Source organism: Filicampus tigris, chromosome 1 (genome assembly GCF_054856515.1).
Source record: "Filicampus tigris isolate MCC_2025a chromosome 1, RoL_Ftig_1.0, whole genome shotgun sequence".
NCBI lineage: Eukaryota > Metazoa > Chordata > Actinopteri > Syngnathiformes > Syngnathidae > Filicampus > Filicampus tigris.
In genome coordinates, this window is record NC_141217.1 from 37,762,227 (window position 1) to 37,777,904 (window position 15,678).

The 15,678-nt window shown below is 45.7% G+C and overlaps 1 protein-coding gene and 1 long non-coding RNA gene across 4 annotated transcripts in view; one reads left to right on the top strand and one right to left on the bottom strand.

Annotated features, from left to right (window-relative positions):
- LOC147153961 (uncharacterized) overlaps positions 1-5,497 on the top strand; it is a 46,359-nt gene extending 40,862 nt beyond the window's left edge. The window contains exons 3-4 of one of the 2 annotated variants that reach the window (XR_015087867.1): positions 4,880-5,018; positions 5,094-5,497. This is a non-coding gene — a long non-coding RNA (uncharacterized LOC147153961). Of the gene's footprint in view, positions 1-4,879 lie in introns of both variants that reach the window. The other variant, XR_015087861.1, reaches the window with a different exon arrangement.
- rarga (retinoic acid receptor gamma a) overlaps positions 1-13,669 on the bottom strand; it is a 48,746-nt gene extending 35,077 nt beyond the window's left edge. The window contains exons 1-2 of one of the 2 annotated variants that reach the window (XM_086038335.1): positions 13,333-13,669; positions 6,060-6,130 (exon numbers count right to left, since the gene is read on the bottom strand). The gene's annotated coding sequence lies outside the window, so the exon portion shown is untranslated. Of the gene's footprint in view, positions 1-6,059; positions 6,391-13,332 lie in introns of those variants that run through there. The other variant, XM_086038344.1, reaches the window with a different exon arrangement.
- Positions 13,670-15,678: the final 2,009 nt, after the last annotated feature.

Below are 15,678 nucleotides of genomic sequence, written 5' to 3' on the forward strand. Positions count from 1 at the left end.
AATTTAGAGTTCCATTACAGTAAACTGTTCCACATGTGCATCCAGGGCCCGGGCAGGCTCGGGTGACCACGTTTCAGGAAGGAGCAGCCGTCGATAGGCACCAACCCCCATCCTGCCAACGGAGCCGTACTTCCATCTTTCTTTTCCATTTTGTTTTTCATTTCCCTTTGCTGCCTAAAGTCCCTCTCCATAATCAGGATCCTATGGCCAAGCCACACCCCCCCCATCGCTGCATCAGAACAGCCCGCGCTGGGTCCCTGTAGGTCGGCGGGTTCAGTCATGAGCAAACAAACAAAAACGATGGCAGAAGACTTTGCGGGGAGAAGACAGACAGTGCGGGACGCAGACTCCAAACGTGCGCAGGATCTGTTTGGCCCATTTGGGTAACCGCCGCATGCACTCTTCAAAGGCAGCAAAATCTGCCAGTGCCGAGAGAAGCGAGTAGGATTGAGGCTTTTGTATTCTCTCAGGAGTAAACAAGCGTGTATCGATCCATCTAGTCATCCGGCATTGCAGTCATGAATACAAAGGAGTTCTAAGCTACTGACGCCACGCGTCGGCGAGAATGCAGACTTAGCACAATTACCCACAGAAGGAAAAGGGCCTAATAAAGAAAGAACGGCGGAGCGGAGAGGCAGCCTTTTAAAATAACACAATAATGAATTAATAAAACCCCAACAAGATGGCGCCAGTGTTTTTTAATGAGCCGCATCAGTCCGGAGGCTTTTTAAAGAGTCGTTTGCGTTTTATGACGGGGTCCTGCGGTAGGCTCGCTTCGCCACCGGGTCTGGGTCTATAAGCGAGCTGAGGGGAATTTGGAGTGACCTCATCCCCTGTTAGCCAGGGCCAAGTGGGCACACAGGCCCTCCCCACTTCCCCTGAGCCTGCGGGGCACACAGGAGGCAGCAGGCGGGCGAGGCGGGTGATGAGGAGGAGCGCCGGGAGGGTTCCGGCCGGCCTGGTGCGGGGACTTTCCATCCCTGACAGGGACAGCCGCACTGGAGCAGGGTGTCCGACCTCACAGCGTGCGCCGGTGCTGATGATTGCGCTTGAGATTATCCACGGAGTTGATCAGGACCAAACGCTGCGTGTAGCAAATGAATCAAGCCAGTGAGTTAGAGATGGCTCAACAAGACCAGACGTGCCTGCACACGACCACACTCTCTCGTTGTGAGGAGTAGTTTTGGTTGTGGCAAAAAAAAAAAAAAAAAATCCAAGAATTGCAAGAGCAACAGTAAAAGGACCTCCGCCATTGTCAAACAACGATAAATTAGTGGGAGATGATTGCATGTATAACACTGCATGTAGGAGCATTGTGAACACGTCCTGCATTTCTTAAAAACGACACGAAGCTCTCTTGTAAAGGGGTCATATTCGATATTGTTGCCCTCCACTCCTGTAGGGGGTGGACGTGTAATGTGTACTACAAAGTGATTGATAACTTTGAAGAGGGGAAACCGTGTCTGTTGCCTGTCCGTAGATCAGAGCTTTCACAATGAATCATTGCTCGATATGCTATGCTGAGCTGCACTGCACTTGAAGTGTTTTATTCTTAACTGTAACGAGCACACCTGTGGCAGTGTCTGGCCAGTAGATTCCCCGCAGACCAGACACTGGGACTGCTCCATGTGGAGGAACTTGTGGCAGTGCTCCCTGGGGCTTTTATTAAATTTTTAGTATTTGGTTTATTGTTTAGATGGTTTGGGTTTGGGATAAAGGCTTTAGTTTATTAGCTTTGCTTGAGGTTGGGGTTATGGTTTTGTGTTGGAGGGTTTTAACTTGGTTTTAACGAGCTAATGCTTTACACCTGGGGTGCTGTAATGATTTTACCCAATTGACTAAGCCGCTAAATATAACATAGCGTTAAAGCGACTGCGGGAGAACCGTACTCCATTTTAAACCTCCAATGCACTTTTTGCACTTTGCCCTTTTTGTGTTTTTGTATTTTTGAAAAATAAAAAAGGGAAAAAGAAAATTGACCACTTGACAAAAACTGCCTCTGCTCCTCCGTACGTGCTGTCCACCGCCCGTGCCTGTCCTGGTCACATTGACAAAGCTAGACTCCAGCCCCTGCAGGCTGTATTCCTCCTCAGAAATGGAAATAACAGTTGCGGTGCCCTTGGTGTTGACTCAATTTCCTTGACACACCAATTGGAAAATGGACAATCAAATATGAATCTTTTTTTTTTTTTTTGATGGGAGGTCAGAAGACTGTCATGATTGCCCGTGACTATGAATGTGACTGTGAATGGTCATTTGGCTGGCAACCAGTCCATGGCGCACCCCACCTCTCGCCCAATGTCAGCTGAGATGGAGTCCAGCTCCCCCGCACGCCGAATGAGGTGAAGCGCTCTAGAAACAGCTTGGAGAATCTCTGCGGGTTGTGGTGCCAGACCGGTACTGAGCTGACTAAGACGGCGCCGAGAACTTGTGTCATTGCGGACGTCTGCGTGGGGGTCACGCCACTTCGCGTTTGTCTTAAGACCACAAATTAGTTGAGACGGAATCAGCTGTGCCGGTCGAAGTCAAGCGGCGGCGCGCGCTCCATTTTGACTCAATGTCATTCGACAATTTTACACAGAATTCTTAACCATCAATTCATTGATGATTATGCCCAGCCCACAACTGAAAAAAAAACCCGTCAGCACCAAGTTCTTCTGAGCCACAGGTGACACAAATGTTTGTGTTTGTAGCATGAGATCATAATCCACTCCCCCGAAACGCATTATTGTACAGTCATTGTGTGTGACTTTGGAAGGAGTTAAAAGTTGTACATTTATTTTATTTTCATTTTTTGGCAGATATTGACATTGAATTTAAACTTCTGTGACTCTCTCCTTCCTGCCATGAGCGAGTTGAGGTGACTTATTGCTTTTCATTTGTTTGCCAGCGAGCTTGACTGACTTCACAGGTTTTCTTGGAGTATCCTGAACTCTATAAAAGTCTACAATGTGCAATTTTTAGAGGGTTGTTTTTTTTTTCTTTCAGATAAAAATGTGTCAAAACCTTTAGTGGAACAGATGACTTCACAGCCTCCAGATAAACGAAAAGTACCTTGTATCTTGGCAAGGAAACCTTGGCAGATTCGTAATTTTTTTTTTTTTTTTTTAACCTTGGACTTGCCCACTCTTGCTCATTTTTCACCAAAAAGCTAAGCATGTCTTCCAGGCACAGTCATCTAATTGTCAACATCGCAGTGATTTATGTTCCATAACTTTGTAAAAGAAGTGACTGGAAACACACCGGGTTAGGTTTGAGGTTCTGGGTCACAGGTGAAGTCATATTACTGTCAGTAAAACCGTCCTTTTTTTTTTCTCCCGCACTTTTTTAAAAATGTTTTATTTATTTATTTTTTTATTATAATCAAGTGCAAAATGTGACGTTGTGTGAGCGTTATGTGATCTGGACGCTGGTGCCGGCGACATTTAGTCTGTGCAAACGGTAGCCGAAAGACATTACTGCCGGACGCTGAGCTGACAGCTTGGCGTCTTTCAACAAGTGTGTGGCTAATGGCTCCACCGTAGACACTCAGTGACAGACGACTTGGTGTGTCCAAACACACCTGCATTCCATCACCTCAAACTTGTTTGACATCTGCCTGCTCTTGGCGTCTCACAAACACGTATTTGCTTACACGCAACAATGCAGCAAAGTAGCACTCAGACGCAATCATTTGACATTTTAAGAACAGCTCGTACCCCCGAGTGCCAATTGGACTCCATGAAAAGAATCATTACAGAGGAAACCAAAATACAACGGATACATTTAGGAAACTTCACAGTCAAATTGATCGATTAGTTGACTAACTTGTACACGTTGCCCGACTTGTCAATGCTTCTAAAGCTGCAACGACGAATCAATTAGCAAATGAATGGACCATTATTTTGAGAATCGATTCATTGTGTAGAGACCTTGTTTATAATAATAGTAATAATAAATAATAATTGCCCAAATATTCGGGATTTCAGCCTCTCAACAGTAAATCTCTGATTTCTGTAGTCCTCCTCGAAGGACGGCTGAGTATCTTTGAGGGGGTGGGTTTCTCAAAATGGGAGATTTGCAAACACGTGCTTTTACTTTGGAAAACAATGATCAACATTTTCGGACATTCTACGGACTAAACCAATGACTGAATCCTAATTAATTCACATTTGTGCGTTTTCTGCCGTGTCAATTTGAAATAGTGTGCTGCTTTTTGAATCATTGACATTGATTAACGCAATATTCGACAGATTATTTGATGATTAAAATAATGGTTAGTGTCACCCCTAATTGCCTCTTTGATTGTCTTTTGCATTTTGCCGCTATAAAAAGCTGAAGTTGAGTCGCAGAGTGGAGAAGCTTGTGGAAAGAGTTTGAAATCAGCGAGACATAAAACACTTTCTTCAAAGATGAAGTCATCCTCACAATTTTCTCTTTCCATGATGCGGTAGAGCACTCTGGCGTACTAAGCACACTCTCCAACTTCGGGTCCAGCAAAACAAGAACACGCACACGCCACAACAGGAAAACACAGATGACGGAATCCAATTTTCAGGCATAAATGCAACCGAAGCGGCAGAAAATCACTCGGGGAAAAAAAACAGAAACAAACAAGAGGCGGCCTCTCCTTTTTCAACCAGGGAGAGAGCAAGAGAGTATGGAGGTGTTTGTATTCCTCAGCTCAGAGAGAAAACAACCCTTGGTCTGTATGAAGACGACTTCCATGTCTGATTGTAGCCCCGGGAACCACAGCAACACAAAGCGGACCCAAACAAACACGCGCAAAACACACAACAAAGTGCTAACAGACGTCTTGGTAAATGCTCCGAGCATGCAAATAGACACAAGCACACCTGTAAAAATAACCATGTGCAAATTGTTTCCTTGTTAATTATAGTGTTGTAGCGGAAGGAGAACGCCCCTGTACATCCCCTCCCCTACAAAAGGCACACCTGTCCAAGCGACCATCCGCAAAACTACAGGTATCAACAACCCCCGGCTCAAAAAGGGAAAGATGGCCGCCAAAATATTGTCAGGTGATTTCCTGGTCAACCAAATTCACATCTGTACAAATCTCAACACGCTATAACGTGATTTTGAACCTCGACAAGGCCCCCATTGATGACCTTGGAGGCGAAGGCCTTCCACGCCAGCCGTCCCCTCCTCGGAGCCCAACTGCCGCACTTCAGCACGCATCGACACTTAGCCATGCTGTTACCTTTACGCTCTCTTTTTTTTTTTTTTTTAAATGATCTTCCACCCTTATGTCGGGCCTGCCAGGGGAGATAAAACTGCAGATGGCAGGTGCGGCTCCGGTGAGCTGCCGCTGCGATACGACAACAGTGCACGAAAGCTCCGCGGACGCGTGAAACAAGTAAAAACATGCCGTGACATCAGGCGCCGCATCTCCCTGATACGCGCGCCGATAACAAGTGGAACCTGTTAACCGGGGCAATACGCCAGAATGGGGAGATACCATTCACTGACAGGCCACCGATTATGGCAACACAATGAAGAAAGCTCCAAGTGGACTAAGAGCAGAGCTGCACCGCACGACTCACTCTGCAGGAATTAGCCTGCGCTACTAAAAAAGTGGAAAACAATGCGGGCCTTTTCCAAGTTTCCAGCATGTCTGTTATAATAAAAAAGGTCGAGGACTGGTGACTCCTCTGGTGAATAGACATCAAACACATGCAGGCCTATACACAGCAACACACGCACATATGCTAATAATAAAGCGCTCCACAGGCGCTGGGTAAGAGCCACTAATAAGCACATGTGTGCGTGGAGCAACATGCAGGCACACATTTTCATAGTAATGTGCTGTCTCATCCGTGAAGCCTAATCAAAGAAACGTGTGCGACCAGGATGTTTTAGCATTTGCTCATGGAGAGCAACTTTGATTGAGGCAAGTGCAAAAGTATCTCTGTCTTCAATTAAAGAACCACTGCTGCTGCTGGAAAAAAAAAAAAAAAAAAAAAACAATCTTGCTGCTAACAAAGGCAGGCTGAGGGAAAAGAAAAATAAACACGGGCACAAGATTTCAGACTTTCCAAACTTTTTGCGTGTGAACTCACCAATTCTGGAGCGGACGAGGCAGGCAAACGGATGAATGACTTGAGGGAAGGGTCCGATGAGCCCAGCTAGCCTGGAGGGGGAAAAAAGAAAAAGGGAGACAAGATGTGTGCGCGTTCATCAGAGTCCTTCTGACAGCACCAGCAGGGCAGCAGCCAACCTCTCTCTCTCTCTCTCTCTCTCTCTCTCTCTCTCTCTCTCTCTCGCTCTCTCGCTCGTTGGACTTTCTCCTCCTCCTTCGAAATCACTCTTTCACTCCTCTCTTCAAACACTCACTCTCTCACCCGCTAGGAAATAATTATACTCCCTGATTCATAACGCCATCCTTGTTCATGTGACCCAACACTTCAAATATACAGCACATTTTTTTTCACAAGCCACAAAATGCCTGCAGGGGGAAAAAAGAAGGACCCAAAGAATTTCTGTTTTTAATTCGCTCTCGCCTTTGTCTCTCGGCTGAGCGTTTTCTTTCCTTCATCTGCTCAGCCACCGAGTTGTTTACCTGCTAGCAATTTGTGCCCGTTGAAAAGGAGAGCCGCGCTGTCGTTCAGCATCGCAATCAGTCAGTTTGCAGCTCTTCGCTAAAAAAGCGACAGTAGCCGAAGCACCGCCGATGGTCTGCCTTGTCGTGTTTTCACCTCACGCAGATGGCGTCGAAGACGCTTTGACTCCGGCCCAGAGCGATTCCCTTCATCAAAACGCAAGGCACATTTTACGCCTACCTGCTTTTATTGTGGCAATATAACGTTTACCCTAAATCGCTACCATCAAGAGCGTAGCAGGGGCAGATGTGACTCAACACTAAAGAAACTCTGGGACCGTAATGGGGAAGTCCAACTGAAAGCATTCTGCTCTTATTGAGAAGAAATTGAAGCCAGAATTTGGCTTTCAAAGCATTTTTGGGGATATACAACATCTGTCCACATCCTGCCAAACATTGTGCAAATGTCTTCAAGCTCGAGGTGGCTTTTTGCGAAAGTGAACGGCTTCGAGTGAAAATGGCAGCGCGACAGTTTGAGGGGAAGTTGTGTTTGATGGCAGAGTGCAGCAGCGACAACTTTGGGTGTGCCCCTGAGCGTGCCCCTCTTAGCCATATGAGATCATATGTTTCAGATCTGTTTATGTGTTTGTGGTTCTGGGCGTGTGCTTTGCTTTTCTGAATGTAATGTTTCTCAACTTGTTTTGCTTGCGAGGAGCACCCACCTCACCACTAGGAGGGAGGAGAAGACACACCTTAACCGGCACCTCGACAGGAACCTTTAGTAAGCACAGGTCAACTTTTCCCAGAGTGCAAGCCAATTTAAAAAAAAAAAAAAAAAGAAAAAGAAGCATTCTTCTTGCCACTGTCGGGCAGCGGTGGGAACTCTGCCACCATTCACAGCCAAAATCCGTATGCCTCCCGATGGCCACAGGGACGCAGCCACAATGGGGAGCTCCAACCAGAGGTGCTAAATGTAATGTCTGCCGTAGCGAAACATTTTTTTTTTTAAAGGATGCCGGATCACCGCAAACGTCTTTACCCGTTGAAAAAGGCCTTTTGATTGGTTAATGACTTGGCTGGAAAGCCTGTCTGGCTCAGCAACAACTATGCAACCTGGCAACTCGTTTTTTAGCCAAGGAATGCTAACCTGTGGACCGTTGACAATGTCAATTGGGGAGCGGTGAGGGACAGCAAGGCCTTCTCTGCTGGCCTTGTCACTATCACGAGCACTGACTTCACCTTTACAAGCAAAATGATCATAACGTTTTCCATGACATAGTATTCCTTTATTCTGTTGCCTTTGTAGCATCTCTCTTGGCCGCACTGCTTCCAGTCGGCGTATGTGGATGTTAGACTTTTTTTTTTTTTGTCCACTCAGATTTCAGAGTCTTTGTGCTATCATGTCTGTTTCATCTGCCTTGGGCCTTTACAGTCAATAGTGGCGGTGGATGATTACAAATGTGTCTTTAACTCCCTGGCTGTCGTGAACGTTTCCATTTGTCAAGCGGAATCCGTGCGTTTGCTGACATCGACGTTATCTGTCTGTCAAGGAGGTTTTCAACACGTCGGCTGGAACAGGGTCCCGCCCAGCTCGGCGGTGAAATTCAGCGTTGTAAATCGCTGCGACGACGAACAGATCTCGGTAGCGGCACCGCTTTGGATTTGAGATCGACACAGCTTTTGAGTAGAGGATAAAGTTACGTTAAGATCATGGTTTGTCACGTCGATTATGAGGAAGACGTTTAGGGCACCTCACACTCAAACAGAGTATGTGTACAGTATGTAGAGTATGTGTTGCGATAGGTAGGAGAAAGTAGAGCTGACGATATATACATCGCAAAGGTGATAGATTCCATCTGATGGTGTCACTTTTTCTACTATTGTGTCACTGTCACTTATCATCTACAGCAGACTGCATATCATTAGTTCGTCAGATACAGCTTGATTTGGTGTGCAAAGAGCTTCCATTGATCAATCTTATGCCACACCGCTGCCAGCAGGTAGCAGACTGAACGACATTACGGGGAAGTGAATCATAATGCAGGTTTTTTTCCTGGCTCCGATTGAGGCACAAGTGGTAGCGTCCTGACCATGCGCCATGACGTGCATCTATTCTGTAAAGTCATCTGACTGGCTTTCTTTTACAGGGAACATACTTTAAGTTAAGAGTTCCAATAAGAGCGACTATTATCACGTTAAAGCATTCATTTATTAACACTAGAGCCCGATTTCTTAAAATGTGTTCCCCATTAGCGCTCAAAATGTCTTTTGTTGTCACAATACAGTACAGAGTTTTGATTTTAACTTTTGAGATCTGCAAAATGTTCTCAAAATTGCATTACAGCAAAGCTCATCATTTTATCTTTTTCAATCAATTTCTGTCAGAAACAATTGTTATGCTTCTTAGTTAGATTGATACCTACATTTGTGCAAAAATATGTCGGCTACTCTGCTTCTGCTTACATTTGATAATTTGATATAGCCGCACTCCTGGATGCATTTCTCATTTGATACGGGTCTGTTTAATGTCCCTTCAAAATAAAGTGGGAAAATTTGAGCCGTCATAGTGTGTTGTATGTCTGTTATTTTTTATTGATTACCTGAAAATATATCGTGGTATATTATTATCACGATATATAATGGCCGATATCGTGATAGAACATCTTTTTCCATATTGTCCAGCACTAGTAAAAAGTGTGTGGCGATCATGACAAAAGATGACAGTTCATGGAATGAATGAGGAACGCTTTTGTTTAGGGTTGCTTTTATTGCGCCTGAAATCATATATTTATTTGCTAAACTGGGACCTCTTGATCTTAATCTCTAAACTCCATCAACTGTTAAATCTAAACCACCAGTGGGTTGCGAATTGACTGCCATGGAAAAAATGGAAATTGAAACTATTTAGGGGGAAAAAAAATTGTACTACACTTGAATTACCAGTGGTCTACAAACAAGTTATTCTCATTCTATTAAGTAGTGTGAAGTGTGGAGCGTTTTAAAAATCATCAATTTATGCATGACTTGTAAAGCCTCGTGCAATAAGATGCCACTCAGTCATGTTGTCCCCACATAAATCACACCAAGAGCTCACAGATCTATGAAAAAAAAAATCGGATTTTAATAGATTATTTACCCCTTTCAAGAAGAAAAATCCAATGACTTCATTTAAAACTTTAAGAATGTAGCCCTTTTATACCCAATCATGGCAACCACCAGCTCCAAAGTGGCCTGTTCAGAGTTTCCAAAAAGGTGTTTGATGAGCATTCCTCAACTTTCTCCGTCTTTTTTTTTTTTTGCCACCTGTCGCATTTTTTTGGAACGCGTCGTAGCCACAGAATTCAAAGTTCGTGATTATTTGCAAAAAAACGTTTATCAGTTTGAGCATTAAATATCACGTCTTTGTAGCGTATTCAATCAAGTATTCTGTTTTTATTCACATTTTACACAACGTCCTAACTTCAGCGGCATTGGGGTTGTACAACAGAAGAAGTCACACGGGATTATTTCAGTTTTGCGTTCAATTCAACACGGCCACATTCCACAGCGACTAAGTATACATTTGTGGGTAAATGGAGACAAGATCATTGTTTCTGTCGACGTCCTTTTTGTGACGTTTTGTCGGGTCGGATTGTTCAAATGGAAAACGGGTAGCGTGGCTCAATAAACGTCGGCAAAGACTGGACTAACGTATGCTCGTTCTTTCATACATGTTTAATGTGCAGCGGATGAGCTCACATGTGTAAATGACTGAATAAGCAGTCAGAGGCGCCCGCCGCTGCTTTCCTTTCTCTTTTTTTTTTTTTTTTCCAGAAATCTACTATTCAGGAAGCGCCCATCCGAGCCACTCTGCAAACGGCACCTCGGCAGATCCTTATCTCGTTTCCATTTGATTCATGTGTTGCTTATGAGGCCACGGAAGCTAAACGAAATCCCTCAGCTGTTTATATAGCAGTGCTAAATCAGCAGTTGCGCAACGTGAAACAAGAAGGTAAATACCTCCACGGGACCTTTAAAGACTAACTGTATTAGTCGTTGGAGTGATGTGAATTTCAAGTGATCGCACCGAGCTGACTGAAAGCACACAGAAGCGACTGAACGCGCAGTCAAGTGCTTGAGGATGGTGTCGGCGTGCAGGCCGGGCCGCGGCCCTTATTAAATTGTGACAGAGGGAGGGAATCGTGCGTGCGTGCGCGCACTTGGTGTCTGCAGCATGGATGAGCGTGCGCAGGCAGTAGCGGAGAGAGGGTCAGAGGTTACTAGTGTTTGTGTTTCAGTGTCAGTGAAGTGTGCTTCAGGCGGAGATTTATGATCATTGTGTCTGGGAGGCTGCGGCATGGCGGATAATGAAGACGGATCAGGCCGCTATCTGGCTCTCTGGGCATCACTGGAAACATGGCCTCTTGGCCCCCGCCACTGGCGTGTCATTAACTTCCAAGCGGTGACATCACAACGCGCCGCCCGCGCATCAAACCCAACACCGACGCGCTCGCGCGGCTCAAAGTTGAGTGCGGGGAGCTCGATTCCTCGCAGGAAGTCATCCGGCAAACGCGGCTGTTGTTAGGCGCCAAGCTCTGCAGCTCCTCTGGATGTGTTTATGAAGGTATGAAATATTCATAAGAGCCACTCGTGTGTTTCCACTTAAGATTCAACATATTTGCATTCACCGAGCAATGTAGCCCAGGCCTGGGGCTTGCCGGCGGAGCAAAAGGAGCATCGGCAGGAGAGGGAAGAGCAAAGAGTGATGACAGAGGACGCAAGAAAGGGAGGGAGGGAGGGTCAGCTGGTTGTACGGAGGAAAAGCTTGAAAAAGACGACCGATGCGACAGCGAGCGTGTGAGAAAGCGTCGCGAAATGGGACAGGGAGCCAAAGCAAAGGCGGGATTGATGGAGGCGGGCGTTCGAGAGCGGGGGGCTATGACGGGAGTGGTGGCAGCAGGTTTTAATCAGAAACAAGATGCCTGCATTGACATCAGCGTTTGCCCGTGTTCAGATTGATGTCATGTCAAGTTTGGTCGCGCCCCCGAGACAGGCCGGGGACGGCCGGGAGAGAGCCAGCGTGCTCGCTCGCTCGCAGAATGAAAGGCACATCCGCAGAAATCAAGGCGCTCATTCATCCTGCCTGGCAAACTCTGCTCATTTACAGTCCAGCTACCTTGAAGCGCACACAGGAAAACGACTTAGTCGTGGCAAACGAGCAATGTCGGCAGGCGCTGAGGGCCAGCGCAGGTTTCCACCACAAGGTAGGAGCAAAAACAAACGAGCACAAAGCTTGGAAGAAAGAAAGTGCCTCTTTTGGTGCACTGGAAACTGCAGGGGGAGAAGGGGGTGGGGGTGCGCATAATTTGGGGGTGCATCGAGAGGTTGCGGACACAGCTACCAGTGTGCGTGCCAGCAAATGAGCGCTCTCGCCCGTTCCCCAACATGTGTGTTCAATGAAAGGTGAACGTCTCTCCTGTCTATACTTTGCTCCAAAATCCGCCATGATGTCACCATGAACCCATCTTGAACCCACCTCTGTCAAAAAGCATTACTCCAGCCCTCCCTTCCCCTCAGCCTCGTTTTCCTCCTTCACGCTCTGCTCCTGCCTCGCAAATTCTTTGCTCGGCTCCCATTCTTTGCCTTTTCCTCCTTTGTCATATTTGCCTATTTTCAGCGTTTCCCCTCTGCGCGTCTGTCCGCGTCTCGCCTGGCTCTTCTCGCTCGCGCCTCTCTCGACCAGGGTGCGCGCATATTTTGGGCCAGCGGCCTTAATTTAAATCACCCCAAAAACAGTGGGCGTTTGCCAAAAATGCCAGGATGTCCCGGTGACCATAAACTTTGTTGAAGCTGTGGTTTGACCCCCCCCCCCCCCAAAAATGGTCAGAGTGCATGAAGGGAAGCCAAACGAAATCAAAGTAGCAAAAGTAAGGAATCAAGGGAGCAGGCAAATGTAAGAGGGACGAACGAGGAGAAGAAGAAGGAGAGAGAGGGAGGGAAATGGAGAGGGATGGTGGGGGCAGCCAGAAGGCAGCCAGAGCGCCACATATGGAAGTGATTCTGTAATTACTGCAAATCTGTGAGCTCAAAGGGAAAGGTCTTCTTTTCCATGCCTCTTTGCCTGCACATAAAACTGCCCTTGTGAGAAAGCTGGCCACTTGAGCCACACTGCTGCAGCACAAAATGCATTTACGTCTGGCGAGTGTGGCTCATATATAAACATATGTCGTATTTTCGAACTGCTCTCTGCTTTTAACCACGAGAAGAAAGTGCGGTTGATTATGCATGGGCTTACTTTTCTGTTTTCATTGCTCAGTGGCTCGGCACTTTCTCCCCCCCCCCCCCCCCCCCCCCCCCCCCAATCTCAATCAGTCACGATGCCAGCTAATCTAAAACGAACCGGGAGGTTCTGCGTGAAATCTCTCATCGGCCACGCCACGAGCTGTCATGAGTCATAAAAAAAAAAGGCCACGATTCAACAAGTTCCATGAGGGAGGGGCGCCGAGGGGTTGGGTGGCAGGCAGACAAGGGGCCGGTGATGAAGGTTGTCTTCGGAGCCTCGGGCGAAGCAGCGCTTCTTCGCAGGTGCGTTGGCAGCCACTAATGCTCCACTCCGAGCTCCAGAAACACTCGCTGCAGCCTGTTATTACGCTGTTCCAAGCCGGAACGTGTTCTGCCGATGGCTGCGCGCCTATTTGACACATTGATTAAACGGTAACCTCAAACCTGAGCTCGCACTGGCGTCACTACCGACCCCCATCCCGGCACGCCTAATTAACGAGGCAATCATTTGTGCGGAGTGCAAAGCAGCCTACCTTTTCTTGCGCCCTCAGCTGTGCGCCGTGTGTCGGTTTCAACATTCCCCACAAGTTTGAGATTCGAGCGAGTGACTGACAGGCCGGTCGACGGAGAGCAGCGGCAGCGGCGGCGGACTTGACTGTCAAGGAGACGACAGCAAAGTCACGGACAAGCTTCACAGGAGTCTTCTTCCGCCGACGCGTCAAGAAAAGCGCACACGGTTTGCTCTTGACGCCTCACAGATCAACCTTGGAGTCATTTGTCAGATTTCCCTCGGCGCTTGCCATTGCCAATCCGTCAACCAGTCCCGAGCAGATTAAGGGCGTCGGTGGGAGCCATCGAGTGTGCACATTCCTGACACGGTGACTCCCCCTAGCGGCGAGAGGGAGGGCTGCTGCAGAAAGCGCTAATTACCGGTACATTGCTTTCGAAACGTTTGGGATGTTCGGTCTTCGGGTGAAATTTCAGGTACAACCTGAAATGCATTAGAAATCTCATCAACTTAATTTGACCTTGAGTAAACTTTTAAATGCACGTGTCTAACCGCTTCATGTTTCAGTACTTTTTGCACCACTTGCTGTTGTCAACAAGGAGCTGAAATTCATGTTTCATTAACGAATCGATTGATACATTTTTTCGTTCAATTGGAATTGGTATTTAAACTTAAATAGTCCTTGTGTTCATGCTGCTCACATTTTGACATTTAAAAGACCTTTTCATCGTGTGTGTAAACAGCAGGCACCAGCCACCACGAGTGCTCACAGCTGGTGTCTGAAAGGGATTTGACTTGAACTGAAAATGATGACAGATTTTTTTTGTGTTGTAGGTTGCACCACCAAATATATCCCATTCCCATAGTTATCATATTTCCAATTTCCTTAAATAAATACAAAAACCACTGAAGGGTGGTATAATACATCCGCTAGACTTGAGTGCAGGAAATATGGCTTCAGTTCCCACCAAAACGAAATAAGTAAAATTAAGATTGAAAAAAAAAAGTCCTAAACAAATTAAAATAAAAGTGAGAGTACTTAAAAAACAATAACTGAAACTACATTTTACATGTAAGCTAAACAAAGTATAATTAGAGAAAAATGGTCTTTGTTTTAGTATGTTAATTCATACTGTGCATGAATGTTCGCAATTTATTTTAAATGTATTGTATGTATTACTTCACGGCTGTACAGAAGAAACAAGGTCCAACAGTCAAATGCAGTTTACTTAATGACGTTTTTTTCTCAAATCTTGCACTCTACAGTACACCATGAAAACAAACCAAAAAGTAAGACAAAAAGTAAGACTAATTCTAAGGCCGTCCCATGGATGGATCATGGTGATGTTGCTAGCTAACATCAACGCTACAGGTCACTAGCCGTTTCATTGTCTAAAAACACACACCAAGATCTATTTGTGGTGGGCCTATTAAATTTACTTGAAACAATGTTATATTTAAGTGATAAATAGCATACGTGAGGTTTTACTACCCTACATTAGCACACTGGGAGCTGGCATACATATAAAATGTGCTAACTTTATGTTTGGAAACTGTGCTTGGAATTGTCCTTAAATTGGCGAATTATCTGGCTAACTATCAAGCTAACTGCAGGCAAATTAGCTGGTAAAGCTATCGAACCAAACGAGTTGTTAGCTGGGAAGCTCAAACACAGGCATTGTGAGCAAGTTTCATTCATTGATTCAATGAATGGTTGAAAAAAAAATACAGCTAAATTGCTAGCTATACGTTTTTAGTCAAACTTTCAGTACTTCAATAGCGTTGAATCATTGATCTACCTTGCCAAGAGGATAAATTCTCAGTTTGTGCCCTGACAGAATCTGGACTGGCCATGGGTATGTGCAAATTAGGTTTTTTGTGGGCATACACGTGTGTCGACGTGATTCAAAGCAAAACAACCCACCTGCTGAGTCAATTCCAGATATAAATAACCCACAATGGCTAAAACATTTCATAACCCCACACTTGTGGATAAAACATCCCAGCGTATTATTGTGCGCATGCTTTTAGAAGCCAGCAATGAGGCACAAACAGGTCATTGCAAGGAATCCTGAACAGGTCAAGCTTGGGATGAAACTCACAATTTTCGCCATGGACGGAATTTCGTCCAAATATGGCAAATGATCGTATCCAATTTCCTGATAGCTGGACTAATCAATTTTATTCTATCCTATTTATCTGTGAGACACTTTGTCCAAATACTTCTGACAAACTGAAAAAATACTCAAGCATTAACTGGATGTAATTATCCATACTTTTGCTTAAATTCAAGCTGAAAGTCATCAGCCTGTTCTCAACCACTTATTTGTTGATTGTAAATTCACATTCGTTGCAGTTGTGCTTGAAGGCA